Source organism: Paroedura picta, chromosome 5 (genome assembly GCF_049243985.1).
Source record: "Paroedura picta isolate Pp20150507F chromosome 5, Ppicta_v3.0, whole genome shotgun sequence".
Classification (NCBI taxonomy): Eukaryota; Metazoa; Chordata; class Lepidosauria; order Squamata; family Gekkonidae; genus Paroedura; species Paroedura picta.
Window position 1 is genome coordinate 83041373 of NC_135373.1, and position 13292 is coordinate 83054664.

A 13292-nucleotide genomic window follows, 5' to 3' on the forward strand; every position below is an offset into this window, starting at 1 on the left:
GTGTCACAGGAAGTAAACAACATAACTGTTAGTGTTGTTTTTTAAATAGCATCTTCAGAAGATCGAGTTGCTAGAAGATGTTCTGGGTTTTGATATCTATAAATGCCTAAAATTATTTTTAAAAGATCAAAACACATGTCAAGTCTATTGTGTTCCTCTTTTAGTGGACATGTTAATAAAAATTCTTTGTTTCCTCTATTAAACTGATGATCACAGGGGTGTCCGTGTCTGCAGTCATCATCAGTAGCAAATCACCAGTTTTTATGACTTAGTCACCACCTGTCCATAGGAAGCACATACGATTGTGGGGAGGGGAGATCATTGCTTTAAAATTAACACAATCTAAACACGTAAAAGATTCTGAAAATTATCTGCAACTTCCCAATCCTTCTAGAAAAGGAAGCACAGCTTGATCAAGAGATTTGGATACCTATGAAGATTGATCCTAGAAACCACTTGGTTCTTCGGTTGGACTGACGGGCTTCAATCTCTGTGCAAGTTACAATTCCTTGTAGTACTAGTTGACGAGGCAGGCATATTTTACTGCTTTGACCCTGTAAATCATTGAAGACTTTTATTGTTTTTTAATGTTCCATCTGCTGCCCATTCAGCCTCATAAAGTAGTTAATGAAAATGTTTTTGCCTGAGCCGGTAGTAGTCATAGCAGTAGCAGTAGGCATTGTCATGCCGTCAGAGAAAAGCAATCAAGAAGCTATGGTGGGAAGTTCACATCTTCATTGAAAACTTCAAGAGGGACAGAAGAGCTGGAACTGGTAACCTTGAGTACATTCACAGGGAAATTACAAAAACATGGACTTTACAGCTGATTCAGCCCCAAAACACATGGTATATTTACTACAGGAATGCCTTAAGAAACTGCCTCTCCAGTTGTTCCAAAATGACAAATCCTTCTGACACCAGCAGTATAATCCTGAACAGAGTTACTCCCTTCTAAAATCAATGACTTGGAAAGACATAACTCTTCTGAAGACTGCAACATAGCTCATTGAGTGTAATATGAGACTCAAGACTCCCAGGCTTATCCCCCCAAACACACACAAAACCTCCAGTAATTTCCCAACCCAGAGCTGGCAACCCTAGTTCACATGGGTAGCTTTCTGATCAGTCTATTAACCACTATGGTAAAACAACACAACATCTCCCTTTCTTCCTTGACGCAGTCATATCTGAACTGTTTGGAACATCAGCGCATAACTTCCACCCAGAGGCATCGGGCTGGGACTCCATCTGAATCCTAGAATAATTGCTAATTTCTGGAAGCTAAGGTTGCCAGCTCTGGGTTGGGGGTGAAGCCTGGGAGGGTGAGTCTTGAGTCTCATATGAGCTATGTTGCAGTCCTTATAAGAATTATGTCCTTCTAAGTCATTGATTTTAGAAAGAATAACTCTGTTTAGAATTATACTGCTGGTGACAGAAAGAGCATTTCTGCACCCTTTAAATATAGTGTAACGCTTACCATTAGTAGTTGTTATATTCCGGCCCCTCCACATGATATCGCCAACAGGCAGTGTTTGGGCAGTAACCTGCCGGCCACATCCTCCATTTTAAAGTGCTAGATGGTGAATCCCAAAAAGTAGATTCACCAACATTTGTAGCACTACCTAATGGAGAGTAACCAGCAGCCCAACTGCCAAAGACAGGTATGGAGGCTCAAATGCGCGAAAGATCCCACCATTGCTCCTGTCCCCCTCTTCCGGGGATGGGAACATCTGCCATCTTGGAGAAAGGAAAAGCATGCAGCTGATGACAGAAAATTTTTTTTACTGGGGGGAGGCAGGGCAAGGAGCTGCAAGCCCATAACAAGAGACAGCCAGCCATCGAGAATAGCCCCCAGGCAGGTGCCCCCACCACCCACAGCAAGGGAACTCTGTGGAGTGTATGCATGTGCATGTGGCAGGGGAGGAGAGGCAGCAAGCCCTCACTGGGTAGCGTGTACATGTGTGTGTGCATGAGGAGAGAGGCAGCGGTAGGAGAAGGGAGTTCCCCCCCCCCAAGTGAAATGCCTGGAGCAACAAATAGGTGTTCAATTGTGCAGGCAAAGGCAAAAAAAAAATTCCCCCAAACTTGTAACACAAAGCATACCTCCCTAAGCTTCCCCCTCATCAGAAACAAGATTTATTTTTAAAAGAAGCAAGCATTGTGATTCCATAAGCGATGGCAATAAAGAAGCACTATGCATCTATGATTGGATGCATAGTCATTTCAATGGTGGACTACTAATTAAAAAAAATTAGCAGGCATCACGGGCTCTTCATAGCATGGAGATAGGGGATTGGCTGCCTGGCATGATTGACAGGCGGATGAAAGTTGTGTATAATTTGCGTTGCTCTCTTCTGCCATTTCCAGCAGCACTTTTGGAGGGGGAGAAGCGTGAAATGGCGGCAGAGATGAGCGAGAAAGCAGGAAAGGTGAGGAGGGGCCGGGAGGCACGATTACATGTAGCATTACGCCACTCAACTGGCGTAACACTATTTTTAACCATGTGCAGAAATGCCCAGAGATTTGTCATTTTGGAACAATGGTGCCACCAGGGAGAGACAATTTGAGAGTAAAGGATGAGATCAGGAGGTCATTCCCAGTTGTACAGATTTACTAAGGGCATGGCTGTCTACAGAGGTGTTGTGAAAGCACAGAGAATATCCCCCTGTGCCTACACACTCCAGTGCCACTGCAAATGCCTCTGCATTCAGGTCAACAACAAAAGCACCATTTGGAATTATTGCCATGGGGATACATAAAATTCCTGGTAGGATACACAAAGAACACCAAGGAGCAAAGATGAGGCAGGGCAGTTTAACAATATCATCTGTTCAATAGGCTCACCCTTCTTGAGAGTTGCTCCTCAGCTATGGAATGCTTTTGTCAAGGAAGTTCAGTGTAGCTGAACAGCAGGGTGCCTGGCAGGTGGGAAGCATCTTCTGGGTGAAAACAAGATGCTCAGATTGAGTCGGTCAATTGCCTTTGTTGTTTAATGTCCACAAGATCCAGGGCTCTATGACTGCCATCTACTGGAAAATAAACTAATTACAGTTACAGATTCAAGAGCAGTACATTTCCACTCAGTTCAGTTGTCCCCCAAAATTCACACGACTAATAATAATTCTGTCCTGTTTCTCCCTGTTTCACAAAATACCTTTCAAGCAAAGCTCTGTGGGTTCCCAAATCTTGATGATTTTTTTGCCCCTGGGACACATTCAGAACAATCCTTCAGCACACAATCAGCAGTCTCAAATACAGGGCAAACAGTCTCCCATCTTTCTGTACAGCACAGGTTTATGGTGTAAAGCACAATGCTAAAAGTAGTCATTTTATTTATATACCTAGGCAACCTGAAACCCTCAGAAGCCTCACTTTAAAAGGATTGGTAGAAGGTACACAAAAATACACTATTACCGTCAACTGACAATAAACAAACAAACAAACAAGCAAAGTAAATAGAAAGCCTACTGGAGTTTTAGCGGGAAGAGGGAGGTTGGAAATCCAAACACCTTCCAATCCAGATTTTCTCCAACTTGTTTTGTACAGTCTGAAACAGAGTTACACCCTTCCAAACACATTAATTTCAACAGATCTGTAGATTACATTGATTGCTGATGTAGTCCCATGCAAACATACTATACCATCCTAAGACTAATGAAGCCAATGGACTTAGAAAGGTGTAACTTTACTTCAGATGGCGCTGCAAGTCCCTTATTCATTATTCAGACTTATCATGAGCAGGATCCCCCCCCCCAAAGTTTGTGGAAAAAGTTAGCTATTATTTTTGATATATTGTATGCATGAATACTCATATACTCTTTCAGCACTCATTTACATCAGTTTCTTTGCTGAATTTAGAGAGAGGATAACAATGGAAAATGCTGTCAGAATACTGAAATAGATTCACAAATAATTTGGCAGGAAAATAAATCCCCTTGGAAGTTGAAACAAATGGGCTTATAGTTGCCTAAAAAAAACAAAAAACAATATGAACTGTATGCCAACATGGTCTGAAGCAAGTACGAATATGGTGTGTACCTTGATCTATCTCAACACCCTTTGCCATTAACATTTTTATTTTAATCTAATACTCAAAACTAGTATTTTTCCAATGAGTCAAACTTGATAAATAAAACATAATTTTTACATCTGCAAACATTTTGGCCTGTGATGGATAATTAAAACATCATGGCCAGTAACTGATGTGTATCCATGATTATAACAATCTTAAATATTGCACATTCAGAAGAAAAAATATGCCAGAAATGATTATTAAAAAACACTTTTTGCAGACTTAGAAAAACTGGCAGGTGATCAAATATGAAAACCTCATTATACTTTAAACACCACAACCACTCGAAGGCCAAGTAACAGAACATGGGGGGCCTGCCCACAAATAGAAATATCAATTGCAAGATTTTGATCAGTTCTTGGCTCGCCAAACTCTTCACTTTTGCAGATCCTCCTTAAAGCAACCCTGAGGCTGCCAAGTATGCCATTATCAAACAACTGGAAGTTAAAAAAAAAGGAGCTGGTTCGCCCTAAGAATGTTTCCGCATGCGGGGAGAAAGGCCAGGCTGGCACTCATGTGGCAGTGGGGGCTAATCAGGCCCTCCGTTGCTCCACAGCAAGAGAATATGGATATTTCTGTATTCCCTTTTTCACTGCAGGCACCAACGGGGCCTATCCCAGACCAGGCCTGTGTGGAAGGAGAAGAGTTGTGCCTTCCAGGCCCAGCTCCTCCTCCTCCTACAGTGTTCCAGAAGGGACAAACAATGCCCCAGTCTGCTCTGCAGTGCTTTGCAGTAGCACAGTGGTGCGGAGCCGACCCCGGCATTTTTAAATTTTCATGAAAATATTTCATGGAAAATGTTTTTTTTAAAAAAAACACCTGCTGCTGTGAAGCACAGCGGAACCTCTCCACCCCGGCTGCTTCATGTGGAGGCAGTGATCCAGGATGGACTGGATACTGTGGGGAAAATCTTCCTCCGTGAAAACCCAGGAAATGTTGGGGCAAAGTGCCCCATAGCAAACACCTGGAGGTGGCTTGGCAAGGCCAACACTATGCAGAAAAGGTCTGCTACATTTTTGCCTTCACTACCCTATTGACAACTCATTGTTTGGCAGTGTTGGCAAAAACAACACCTAGTAGCATTTTCCCATGTATGGAAGGCACAGAAATCTCCTCATGGTTTAGGACCTACAATCCTAGCTAGGAATGGAAACCAAACTCTGTGGTAGGATAAAGATGGTCCTAGTAATATTTAAAATACATACTGTGGATCTTTTTGAAAGTGCATTTTTCTCCTCAAGTGTGTGTACTCTCAGGATGAATATCTAGACATTAGTTTCCTTATTATATTGGAGAAATTTGACAGAAAAAAATTCAATCAAACTTGAAGCCTGTTCTTCAGGGTTTGGCCATTAAAGCAGCTTCCCCAGCTAAAATGAAAAGAAAAAGCTGTGGCTATTGGCTGACCATTCCTTTGTTATGTTAATGACTCTGGAAGTGTCCTCAGTTGTTTTTCTTCCTTCATAGCTTTTTCAAGATCTACAAGTAGATAGTCAGGTATGTGTAAGTTTGGATAAGACTGAGAAAGAAGCTCTACTCATATAGTTGCAAATAAGACAAATGTTACAAAACACCATAAGAACCAAGTGGGGGTGAGCCATGGCACTAAGTTAGAACATCTACTTTGTACGGAGAAGGTCCCACATCCATCCCCCAGCATTTCTAGTTAAAGGGAACAAATGGTTGGGGGGGGGGTAAAAGTAGAGTTGCCAGCTTTGATTTGGGAAATACCTGGAGATTTTGTGGGTAAAGCTGGGAGTGGGTAGGATTTGGGCTGTAAATTTGAATTACAGCCTGTAAAACAAGGGAAGGAAAGCCCAAATGCAGAAAGCAAATTTTGACTTGCAGCATCCAAACAACATCCAAAGCAAAGCTAAAACAAGGTATGTCTCCTAATGCAGAAATGGTCTCATATAGAGCCACTCTTCCAATTTGGCAAAGCAATTTTACCCTTCATGTCTTAGCCTCAAAGCAATCTGTGTAGCTAATGAGATCTGACTTAGTCATGACCTCTGAAACTAAACACGGCAAGAACAATATTTCCTTTCCTCACCATGTATCCTCTATTAAAAATAAAAGGGGTGTGGCAACTTGGTAGCAGCCGGAAGTACAATTCCAGCAGGATCTCTGAATGGGGAGCAAAAAGTACAAAATTGATCCTTACAAGGGGGGTGGGTTGCATGACACTTTTCATTCCCTCTTCCTCAGAAGCTCTAGTTCAATCTGAAAAGGTTAGCTGTGAACCTTTGGTCCAACCTCAGTAAAGACATCTATTCATTGAAAGTACAGTCTAGTCATCAACTAGCATAGAAGCATTGTGCCCTGTAAACACCCGTATGTCAAAGAAGTATTCCACAAATAACCAGAATGGAATGTGGAACTTAACTAGTATTAAATCAGTTTACCTCATAATAAATTGTAACAAAAGGCGTACAAAGCATAACAAAACATATTTATCCTCTATTATTTGTGAAACGGAAAAGGTTGGACTTACTCTATAATTAAGACAGTTAAAATTGGTCTTCTCAGAATAATTACAATGGCCTGCAATTACTGGAATGAATGAAAGGACAATTTGGTCTTCATTCTTCTACCTTTTATTGAAATGTCAGAAATTATGCCAACAGAATGAATGGAAGGAACCTCCAAACGACTCAGCTTTCCAAGAAGAAACAATGGGCCAGACTAGTATGCATGTTTTTCTCTGGGCAGTTCTTAGACCAGCTTTGTCAAGATGAGATGGTATAGTTGTGGGGCAGATTAGATTCTGAAAGTGGACACTCCTCTTAAAATTTTCAGGGGCAGTTCAATTAGCTTATGGTTTTCTATGTCTTAAATGCTCTGTGGTAACATGGTAGATATGGGGTTTCAAGTAAATCATGGGTTAATAGTTACTATAAAACTAAAGAACATATAGCTCTCATAAAACATGATCACATCCTGTTGACATGAATTAAGGGCATGCAATTGTTGATTTCTGCATCCAATTTTTAATTCATTCATTTCTGTTTCCCATTGTGGCAGACGTTTTTTTCCCCCTCACCCAGTGGAGATGAAATTTTCAGAAACAGTAAGTCTCATACAAAATACCACATCTGCCAGATTGTAGTAGAGCTGAAAAAAGGACTTGAGTTTTATATGGAATGAAACCTCTTGCTTGTACAATAGACAGAGGTGGCCACTGAGCACATCTGGTAAGCTGGAAGCATTGCTGAGCAGATGCAGGGAGCTATTGGGCACCCTGAGGTAGAGAACTATAGTCACACAAGATGTGTAAAGGATCATACATGATGCCCCAGGAAAGCTGGCTGAATTGCAGTAGGAATAGTGGGAGATATTAACACCCCCAGAAAGTTGGGTTACTCAGGCCCCCCATGCTCATTGACAGGGGTTGTCAGTTCTAGACTGGGAAACAATTGGAGATTGTTTCCCAGCCCAGAATAGATCCTGGAGAGTACAGTGCTACAGAGCCTACCCTCCAAAGCATCCATTTTCTCCAGGAGAACTGATTTCTAGAGATGAGGCGTAATTCTAGGGCTGGCATCCCTACAAGAACCTCAGAGAGCAATCCAAAACTGGTCTGTTCAGAAACAAGTAACATTTTATTCAGTGGGGTGGACTCCCATAACATATTTGTAAGATTGCAGCCTCAGCGAAGCAGAGTTACCGGCCTTGCCTTAGGCAGCTTCAGCACAGGAATTTCCCCCTCAGCAGGAAGCCCCCACATAAAATAAGGAATATCCTCATGGCATCATGATATTTCCAAGCACTGTTTTGTGTGATTCTCGGGGTATCCTTTTTAAGCAACAGAAAGACAGAATGATATTTTAATCTGGCTCAAAGGGAAATCTGGGGCGTGGCTATGGAGGACATTTTTTTGTAAATGTCCTCTCCATTGCTACTATGGGGAAGGCAGAGGGTAGCTCACTGCTGTTTTACACTGTCCACTGTTTCTTGCCTGAATCCCATGAGTTCCCAGAGTTATTGCATGCAAGAAACAATCCTTGTAAAATATATTGAGGTTACCTGAATAATATTCAGAAATAGTGGCATTTCTAGGCAACACACCACAATAAAATCTAGCTTAACTATCTAACACATTTAAACCCTACATCAAAATTCAAACTAGGTTCCTTCTATTGGCTCTTAGCCCAATTATAATCTTTTGCCAACTGACATCAGGTGATGCTGACAATCCAATCAGGATGCGTTCTTGCTGGAACCCTCAAAATCCCCTTATCACTCCTGATTCTCCCAGATTCTGCAGGTTCTCATGATGAACCAGTTATCTCATTCCTACCTCTGGCCCTGGAGATGATAGGGGCCATGTAGGCAGAGAAGCCTAATTAGAAACACCTGCAAGATGGAACAGACTGTTACTGTAAACATCCACCCTTAGGAGGAATCAGGAGTGCTTTGCCTCACAAACACACTTATACATGCTCCTCTTTAAACTGTCCCCCCTTTTCCCTGTGGAGCGACACAGTAGCATTATAATGTGGCTTTGTAGGAACTGGCAGATTCCTGGAGCAGCATGAAATCACTCCTGAGTGTTCATGACCCTATGGGGAAACAGCCTTGTTTCAAAAACAATTACCTGCCTGTTGTTCATTATTCAGACAGCAACCACTACAATAACAGTACTTGGTGAAAATAACTTTAAAGATAAGCATACTATGCTGAGTGATGCCCATGCACTGACAAGTTGACTATTTAAAATATGTGTGCAAACTATATAAGCCCCACCTGGAAACAGTAAAATTTTATACTATGAATGATCACAGTATTCCATTAGTTAATTACATTATCAGAAAGTTTGAGTCCAGTGGAAGACCCAAAAATTTTAATTCTAACTTTCTGTGTGCATGCACACTTCACCTAAATCTGTTATCAGGAAGATAATTACAGGAAAAGGGAGGGACCCTAAACACATCTACTCAGAAGCAAGTCCCATTTTGTTCAATAGGAAGGTATTCTTGGGAATACTAAAGGAAAGAGGATTAGATGAAAACCTCACATTAGCTAGACAGCATATATCTTTTTGTTGTAATAACAACAACACTTTTGGTAATAACACTTTTAAAATTAATCCTTTAACATTATCAACCTTCATTTGATTTTCCACATTAGGCTAAGTGAGCTTACTTGGAAGTAAAGCTAAAAGCAGAGAACATTAATCAGAGTTGTAAATGCCAGCACTGGCCAGTTATTGGGTCAAATCCTACTCCAACTTCCTTTGGATATGAAGCCATCATCTTGTTAAAGGAGCCTTCTTCTAACTTAAGGGGCACTTCTGTTGAAGGGAGAGCTACTCAGCTTGGAGGAAAGTGCCTTATGCAGCTGGAAGAAGGCTCCTTGGAGGATGCTTGGCGCCACCCTCTAACTAAATCTAGTGGACTTGCCATTCAAATTTGGGGAGTTTTATTCCCCCTCCCCCCACACACACACACACACAAAAGCACGCTAATGGTGAAATGGTTTTCTTTGGGAAACCAAGATTTGCAACCCTCTAGTATTGTGATTTTGTTCTGGTTGTTTGCTAAAAGCGATTTATCTGACTGAAATGTGCAGAATAGACAGTAAAACTCCATGCTGATCCCTACAGAAGATTAGAAATAAGGGCATTTCTCTACAGTTTGTGGGCACAACGCCCTGTTAAATTGGTTTCAAGAAATACAGCAATGATTAGTTAATCCTCCAAAGTAGCCACATAAATCAGTTTCCGATTACAGTTCTAGACTTGTTATGCTACTGAGTGACTGTAAAACTTTGATGAGACTTTTTAAAATGCAACAGCAAACTGTAAAATAAGATCTATGGCTTGATTTTTGAGGGAGGCGACTGGTGGAGGTGGAGACTGAGGCACTGGCCACAAGAGAGGGAGGGAGGCAGCCAGTGGAGGTGAAGGCCTCTCAAGCCTGGGGCAGAGGCCAAGCACCTGGCCTAATCTGTGCCACCATCCCACAGGCCTCTGGAGGCTGGGGTGGAGGCTGCATGCTTGGACAAAGCTGCGGCACCGTCCTGCAGGCCTCTGGGGGCCAGGGTGGAGGCTGCACGCCTGACCAAAACCATGCTGCCACCCTTCAGGCCTCTGGGGGCTGGGGTGCAGGCCGCGTGCCTGGCCGAAGCTGCAACATCATCCTGCAGGCTGGGGCAGAAGCCATGCACCTGGCCAAAGCTGCAGTGCCATCTTGCAGACCTCTTTGGGCCAGGGAGGAGGCCATGAGCTGGGTCAAAGCCACAGCAGTGCCCTGCAGGCCTCTGGGGGACAGGGTGGAGGCTGCTTATCTGGCCGAAGTCATGGCACTGCCCCGCAGGCTTCTGGGGGCCAGGGCAGAGGCCACCCTCTGAGTGCTGCCCTCCAGGGTTGAGTCTGCATGGAGCTTTTATTCCAATCCCAGGTCAATTCCCTGCCATCTCCACTGAATGCGGTTTCCATTTTTATTTTGTCCAATATAAAATTTCCCTCTGCAACAAACATGATTGATCCAGATCCAGAGTGATCGTACCTTTTCCCTGCAATATCCTAGAGTGAATATAACCCTCAATATTTAAAAAATCGGTGTGAGAAAGCATGCAGAGCTCTGCCTGTTCTGAACTAGCTGCTGAGCTCCATGGTAGAGAAGCCCTGATTGGCCAAGCTTCAGTTCCTTGTTCCCAGGCTGCAAGCTTGCCTTAAGGGGGAAGCCCTAACTTCTCTCAGCAGAGGCTCTAGAAGCCTGAAACCCTAACTTCTCTCAGCAGAGGCTCCAGAAGCCCTAACTTTTCTCAGTAGAGATTTGCCTCTTGGTTTTTTTCTCCCTCCTCTGCTGTCTCCAATCCTCTCCTCCCCCCCTTCAAGAAAAAAAAGGAAGAGTCTCCTGCTGTTCTTAGCTCTTCCCACCCTTTCTGAGCTTCCCTAATCACATGCAGAACACTTTTCTGTTTCCATGGGGGGGGGGGAGGAAGACCCGAGTTCAAATCAATCTGGATTCAGGAGGATCCACAATGGAATAAACAAAGTAAGTGCAGATTCAGCCCAGACCTCCAGGAGCCGCAACACAGGAACAGGCACTGCCCTCCAGGACAGAAGAGGCTGGGGGCTCTCTGGGGAGAACATGTAAGGAGGGGAGGGAGGACTCTTTTTGTGCATCTTTGTGTATATGTTGGGGGAGGGACTGGAGAGCAGGTTGGGGAAGTGACGGGAGGGGGGAGTGTGGAGGGAAGGGATCTGTGTGTGTGCGTGTTTGTGAGGGATATTTCACTACCCCGTTTTCAGTAATTATTTTCCTCATGGGCATAACCTTATTTTTATGTCAAATTCTTATTCAAACAATCTTCAGTTATCTTATAGTATCAATTGTCCAAAAGGCTCATAAAAGACTATCAGCTCAGAGGCAAAGTGAAATATCCAGCACCCATTTTGGCTTTTTTCTCAGTTTTTAAAATAAATCATTAGTAGGAGATAACAAAACAAAATCAGAATCCAGTGGCACCTTTCAGATTTATTCAAGGCATAAGATAGTTTCTCCATTATTCGTGTTGAAGAATTCATTTGAATTACAGTGATTATAATACAACATAAACTGTTAGTAAGAATCAAATTTATTTACAAGCATTTATGTTGAATTTATGAGCCTCTTGTGGCACAGAGTGGTAAGGCAGCCATCTGAAAGCTTTGCCCATGAGGCTGGGAGTTCAATCCCAGCAGCCGGCTCAAGGTTGACTCAGCCTTCCATCCTTCCAAGGTCGGTAAAATGAGTACCCAGCTTGCTGGGGGGTAAACGGTAATGACTGGGGAAGGCACTGGCAAATCACCCCACATTGAGTCTGCCATGAAAACGCTAGAGGGCGTCACCCCAAGGGTCAGACATGACCTGGTGCTTGCACAGGGGATACCTTTACCTTTACCTATGTTTAATTTTTCTTTTGTCTGGATTGGGGATTCGACAAGCCTTCATTTGTATCCTTGGACAGCTGCATATAACCCAGCAGGCAACATGCATATCTAACGGGCTCCCAGTTAGCATGAACAGACCTGAATGTCTGCATAGGACTGTAGAGAGTAATCCCAAGCTCGCATCCCCCGTCCCCAACCACTGAGATTCATTTTATTCTATTAAAAGAGGAAACAAACCTGGTAACATACAAAAGGCAAGCTACAGAAATGACAATTCAATCAACTGCAACAAATTAAGAAAAATTCATGTAATCCCGACAAAAATGTAATAAATTGATTCTTCCTTCCATTAAAAGCTTTCTTTAAATGAACTGCCTTGGAGGCTTTTCTAAAAGAGTGGAAATGTTCCTAACTTCCAAGGCAGGCCTTATCACAAAGTTGGAGCTACTGTTGAAATCCCCCCACCCCCATCCACCCCAAGAATGGGCAGCACCTGACCCTCACCATCTTGGGAGATGCACAAAATGCAAATATGGAGGACTGAGTATAAATCCATACATAGGCCCACTGTACCTGAGGGAGCGCCTCTCTGCTTATATTCCCTAAAGATTCTTACGATCCAGCACTTCCAACTTTTTGGTGATCCCTGGCCTCAGGGAGGCTCACTTGAACTCAAACAAGGCCAGAATTTTCTCCATCCTGCCCCCCACCTGGTGGAATGAGCTCTCAGAAGAGATCAGGGCCCTGACAGAACTTGCAGAGCCTGCAAAAGGGAGCTCCTATATCAGGCATTTGGTTGAGGCCAACCTGAACCACCACTTCCCGTTGGCCCCCCACCTCAGCCTCCTTCCTATGGCACCTACTACAATTCCACCCCACTCACTGCGCTATCAGTATGCATTAATTGGTGTTTTTCATATTTTTCTACTGTTCTGTTACTTGTTGTTATCACTTTATTATTGATTAACTAAGTTATCTGTATTATTTCTGTTCTATGTGAACTGCCCTGAGCCTTCAGGGAGGTTGGTATATAAATATAAATAAATAAATAGTTTAGTAGATTGTGAAGTATTTTTAAAATCAGCATTTTCATGTAATTCTAGAAACACACTAGGACCCAATTTCTTTACTTCCCTTACACTGTGCCTTTCTCCCCCATGGAGACTTAGTCAGAGCAGCTTACATCCTTCCCTTCTCTGCCTCTGTTTCATGATCATACCAATCCTGTGTTTGTACAACTGGTCCAATGTCCCCTAGCCAGTTTCCACGGCAGAGCAGGGATTTGAACCTGGTTCCCCCAGATCCCAGCCTGACACACTGATCCCTACACCCCACTGGCCC

At 43.1% G+C, this 13292-nt stretch overlaps 2 protein-coding genes across 2 annotated transcripts in view; one reads left to right on the top strand and one right to left on the bottom strand.

Annotated features, from left to right (window-relative positions):
* Positions 1 to 2955, bottom strand: part of PTPRR (protein tyrosine phosphatase receptor type R) — a 156281-nt gene extending 153326 nt beyond the window's left edge. Inside the window, exon 1 of the mRNA XM_077338803.1 lies at positions 2845 to 2955. The gene's annotated coding sequence lies outside the window, so the exon portion shown is untranslated. The remainder of the gene's footprint in view (positions 1 to 2844) is intronic.
* The window catches only part of MYRFL (myelin regulatory factor like), a 512195-nt gene that overhangs the window by 492988 nt on the left and 5915 nt on the right, over positions 1 to 13292 (top strand). The gene's annotated exons all lie outside the window — the stretch shown is intronic.